The sequence below is a fragment of the Brassica oleracea genome, chromosome C8 (genome assembly GCF_000695525.1).
Source record: "Brassica oleracea var. oleracea cultivar TO1000 chromosome C8, BOL, whole genome shotgun sequence".
NCBI lineage: Eukaryota > Viridiplantae > Streptophyta > Magnoliopsida > Brassicales > Brassicaceae > Brassica > Brassica oleracea.
In genome coordinates this window covers 19,789,715-19,795,838 of record NC_027755.1, presented here as the reverse complement: position 1 = coordinate 19,795,838, position 6,124 = coordinate 19,789,715, and positions in this window count along the sequence as shown.

Genomic DNA, 6,124 nt, shown 5'->3' with positions numbered 1-6,124 from the left:
CTGCACATATTCATTTTCGTGCTTGCGGTGGTTCATGTTATCTACTGCAATATTGTTACTTATGCTTTGGGAAAGAGCAAGGTAACTACTTATTTTTTGAATGTAAAATTTGTTCAGTCAGATACTTTGCACATCAAGTGATTCTAGATGTAATATTGTTTGAAACTTATAAAAAATCAGAGAAAAACACTTAGTAAAAAACGTATGTCGAGAATCAAACATCCATCATGTTCTTAAAAAACGTAATACATCTTCCAATATTGTATTGATTTTGTTTAACTTGCATATTGCAGATGAGGAAGTAGGCCTGAGATGGATCGGGTATCCGGGCAATTTTAAGGTATCCGGATCCTTATCCGGCGGATCCATAATTTTATTATCCTTATCCGGATCCGGGATTCTCGGATATCCGGGTGTCGGATATCCTTCTAAAAATTGTAATATCCGGCGGATATCCGGATCCGGATTTGGATCCTTAAAATAAATAAAAAATAATTTTAATATATATAAAATATTAAAAATAATTTAAAAATAAAAAATATATAATGGTTTTAATTATTTCTACGTATAATATTATAAAATTTACATAAAATTTACATATACTATTATAAAAATGAAAATATATTAAATAAAGTTAGTTTTTATATATAGATATTACTATATTTGAAATAGTTATTAATGAAACTTACGGATTCGGATATCCGGATCCGGATCCGGTTTTGACGGATCCAACATTTTACTATCCGGATCCGGATTCGACTTCTCCGGATATCCGGATTTTCGGATCGGATCCGGATCGAATCTCAGATCGAATCCGGATCTCGGATAAAAGTCCCAGGCCTACGTGGAAGCACCGGGAGAATGAGACCAAGACGATAGAATATCAGCATTTAAACGGTGTGTACTCTATAAAATGAGAGTATTCGATCAGAAATATTAGGAATTTTTACTATAAATGCATTCTTGTCATGCAGATCAAGAGAGGTTTAGGTTTGCGAAGCAAACATCTTTCGGGCGAAGACATCTCAGTTCCTGGAGCAATACGAATGTTACGCTATGGATTGTGTGTTTTTTCAGACAGTTATTTGGATCTGTCACCGAAGTTGATTACAAAACACTGCGGCACGGTTTCATCACGGTAGTGAATCTTATAACCCATTTTGTTTTGTTTTATCTACTGTTTAGTATAAAATGAAATATGAAATCAGAGAGAGCTAAATGAATGTCTTCTCTATATTGACTTAATGCGTACACTTTTAATAATACAACTGTCACTGACCAACATAACAAAGTCAGTTATAATACTTCAAATTGTTATATCTGCAGAAAATGATCTAACATTATGAACAATGTAGTTGGAAGGGATTATAAATAGTATCCCCTGTATATTAATCCTGGAGCATTACAACTTATTTTCGTAGCTACGTATCATCACAAGACTGATTCTTAGAATTGTTAGAAAAATAAGTTGGTCCATATAAACATATACTATGGTTTTTATTAAACTAACTATCAAATTAATTAGTAGTGTACAAAAGAATATTTTTTTCTTTCCTTAAATAAAAGCGACGGAATTACCTAATATGGTTAACATATATATGATAATTAATGTTATGAATCATACATATTTGATAACAATTTTTCTACCTCTCTCTTTTTTGTTTAAGTTTATACTATTAAAAGAAATTAAATAATCACATTAATCATATAATAAAAAATTAGATGTTTTCTTATATGTTATATTTTGAATTTTTAAAAACGACTATAAATGGTAAAAGTCTCACATTGAAAATTTTGTGATCAATGGTTTAACTTTTTTTTGTTCAGGAAAGATACAAATAATCATATATCGTAGGGGTGAGCGTTCGGATACACGTTCGAGTTCGTATCGGGTATTTCAGTATAAAGGTATATAATCCACTCGAGTATTTCTACATTTCGAGTCAAGTTTGGGTATTTTATGTTTGGGTTCAGATATTTTGGATTGGGTTCGAATATTTAAATTTTGAAGAAAAATAAATAAATTATTCATTGTTTAAGTTTTTTGTATTTAAAATATATTTTAACTTAACTGGTTTTCTAATTTTTAAAATATTAAACTATTAATAGGTTAGAAAGACACTAATTTAATTGTTGTTTTGAAATTTTAGATTCAACTTTTGTTAATGCAAGAAACAAGAGCTTGATATGTATTTTAAGTGAGTAGCAAATGATTTTGTCCATAATTATATGTATATTATCTAATTTTGAGCAATAAACATCATTAATATAAATATTTTAAATAAAATGAGAGAAGTAAACTAGAAATATAAATATCCATTCGGGTTCGGATATTACCCGTTCGGATTCAAATATTACCCGAACTGGTGAAATAAGTAATTTGTTTTGTTGTTATTGAATTAGATGATTTTTGGACCGAGCTGATGAATATATACTAGACAGGCATTTATATTTCGAGTTTTTGCATTTATATTTTATAACAGCTTGATATATTAGATTTGAACACTAACCTGTTAATATAGTTTGCCGGTGATTTTTTTTCCAAATTTTGATTCTTAGATATGTATCTAGAGTGAAACTAATTTTTAAAGATGTCTATTTTTAAAAACTGACACTTATGTAATTCACTGAATTCATAGAAGAAGTTAAAAAAAAAAAAGAAACTTAACTAATATCAATGAACAAAGACGGGAATGAAAGCACAATCTTATAGAGGTAGAAAATGAAATCACTTATGGAGAGTCAATAGTAAACAAATCGAGAGCAAAAAACATAATCCCCTTTCGTCATTATACAATTGATGTTGCCTATTTAGTTTTGGTGATTTGTGTCTTCCACAAAACTTAATTTCTTTTTGTGTATACGAAGTCTAAAAAATAAACAAAATGAGATGTAATACGTTAACTATTCAACAACGATGATATATTTAAGAGACCAACATTTGTATTCGTCATTTTATAATCGATAAAAATTATAATGTCGCAAAATGTTAAAATCATTTAATAAATAAACATTATTATAAAAACTCACTCCGCGCATGCGCGCAGGTTAACATCTAATATCTTACTATTTGTTTAGGCGCATTTTTGTCCTGGGAGTGGGAGCGAAGAAATGCCATATGATTTCTTCAACTATATTCAGAGATCATTAGAAACAGACTTCAAAACTGTTGTCGAAATCAGGTTTGGATCTATCTAATTGATTACTTTTTATCATCCAACTTGAAAAATTTGTCTAAATCTTTGCTAATTAAATTTATGCAGTCCGGTTATCTGGTTTGTAACCGTGCTATTCCTCTTGACCTAGTCAAATGGTAACACTCATTGCTTACCTCTCAAACACACAATATCTCTACACCACAAAACTGACATCGGTTTTCACTTGAAACAGGACTTCATTCTTCCCTCTGGTTACCATTCATTCCTCTGATTGTAAGTAGGTATAAATAGGGGAAGGGGTCAGATTTATCCTAATGGTAGAAAAATTAACAATACAGTTTATAATGCTATGGCATGAGGGATAATAAGCAAAATTTTACGGAAAAAAAAGGGGATACGAAATAACCATAGTGGATGCATCGCATGAACGTCAAGTAATTGATATTATCCCTCGAGGCCTAGAACTTCTTGTTTCAGAGGGCGAATCCATTAAACTCGATCAACCATTAACAAGCAATCCTAATGTGGGTGGATTTGGTCAGGGGGATGCGGAAATAGTACTTCAAGATCCATTACGTGTCCAAGGCCTTTTGTTCTTCTTAGGATCTGTTGTTTTGGCACAAATCTTTTTGGTTCTTAAAAAGAAACAGTTTGAGAAGGTTCAATTATCCGAAATGAATTTTTAGATCTGTCTATTTCGCCTTATCAAATTCGTAAAAAAGAAAGAACCAAAAAAATTATCAAAAGCCTTTTTGCCTCTCTTTAGACTTTCGATTTCGACCAGGTGTCAGGAATTACTTGTCTGATAGTCCTAATCCTAGTATGTATATTAAGAAGAATTCACTTTACCCCCCTTTTCTTTATTTTTCAATACAAATTTGTATTGAAAAATAAAGAAAAGGGGGGTAAAGTGAATTCTTCTTAATATACATACTAGGATTAGGACTATCAGACAAGTAATTCCTGACACCTGGTCGAAATCGAAAGTCTAAAGAGAGGCAAAAAGGCTTTTGATAATTTTTTTGGTTCTTTCTTTTTTACGAATTTGATAAGGCGAAATAGACAGATCTAAAAATTCATTTCGGATAATTGAACCTTCTCAAACTGTTTCTTTTTAAGAACCAAAAAGATTTGTGCCAAAACAACAGATCCTAAGAAGAACAAAAGGCCTTGGACACGTAATGGATCTTGAAGTACTATTTCCGCATCCCCCTGACCAAATCCACCCACATTAGGATTGCTTGTTAATGGTTGATCGAGTTTAATGGATTCGCCCTCTGAAACAAGAAGTTCTAGGCCTCGAGGGATAATATCAATTACTTGGCGTTCATTCGATGCATCCACTATGGTTATTTCGTATCCCCCTTTTTCTTTTCGTAAAATTTTACTTATTATCCCTCCTGCCGTAGCATTATAAACTGTATTGTTACTTTTGCTACCATCAGGATAAATCTGACCCCTTCCCCTATTTCCACCTACGTATATAGGATATTTTAAGAAGTGAACATCTTTATTAGTAGCAGGGTCTGGGGCAAGAATAGGAAAGGTTATTTCACTATATTCTTGTGATAGGTCCTGTTCCTGGTCAAAAATATAGTGAAATAACCTTTCCTATTCTTGCCCCAGACCCTGCTACTAATAAAGATGTTCACTTCTTAAAATATCCTATATACGTAGGTGGAAATAGGGGAAGGGGTCAGATTTATCCTGATGGTAGCAAAAGTAACAATACAGTTTATAATGCTACGGCAGGAGGGATAATAAGTAAAATTTTACGAAAAGAAAAAGGGGGATACGAAATAACCATAGTGGATGCATCGAATGAACGCCAAGTAATTGATATTATCCCTCGAGGCCTAGAACTTCTTGTTTCAGAGGGCGAATCCATTAAACTCGATCAACCATTAACAAGCAATCCTAATGTGGGTGGATTTGGTCAGGGGGATGCGGAAATAGTACTTCAAGATCCATTACGTGTCCAAGGCCTTTTGTTCTTCTTAGGATCTGTTGTTTTGGCACAAATCTTTTTGGTTCTTAAAAAGAAACAGTTTGAGAAGGTTCAATTATCCGAAATGAATTTTTAGATCTGTCTATTTCGCCTTATCAAATTCGTAAAAAAGAAAGAACCAAAAAAATTATCAAAAGCCTTTTTGCCTCTCTTTAGACTTTCGATTTCGACCAGGTGTCAGGAATTACTTGTCTGATAGTCCTAATCCTAGTATGTATATTAAGAAGAATTCACTTTACCCCCCTTTTCTTTATTTTTCAATACAAATTTGTATTGAAAAATAAAGAAAAGGGGGGTAAAGTGAATTCTTCTTAATATACATACTAGGATTAGGACTATCAGACAAGTAATTCCTGACACCTGGTCGAAATCGAAAGTCTAAAGAGAGGCAAAAAGGCTTTTGATAATTTTTTTGGTTCTTTCTTTTTTACGAATTTGATAAGGCGAAATAGACAGATCTAAAAATTCATTTCGGATAATTGAACCTTCTCAAACTGTTTCTTTTTAAGAACCAAAAAGATTTGTGCCAAAACAACAGATCCTAAGAAGAACAAAAGGCCTTGGACACGTAATGGATCTTGAAGTACTATTTCCGCATCCCCCTGACCAAATCCACCCACATTAGGATTGCTTGTTAATGGTTGATCGACAACAAACCGAAAAACGGTTCTTAGATTTTGTCCACTTGTAGCCTTTCTTTTCAGGAGGTTCTAATAGTTGGAACAAAGCTTCAAGTCATTATAACCAAATTGGGTCTAAGAATTCTAGAGAAAGATAATGTTGTGAGAGGTTGCCCTATAGTTCAGCCTGGTGATGATCTCTTCTGGTTTGACAACCCTAGCATCATGCTTTTCCTTATCCATTTGGTTCTTTTCACGGTACCGATTCAATACTTTTTCTCCTAAAGGTATTAATAATAAGGCATTGATAATAAACCTATGAAACCACCCACAATGGG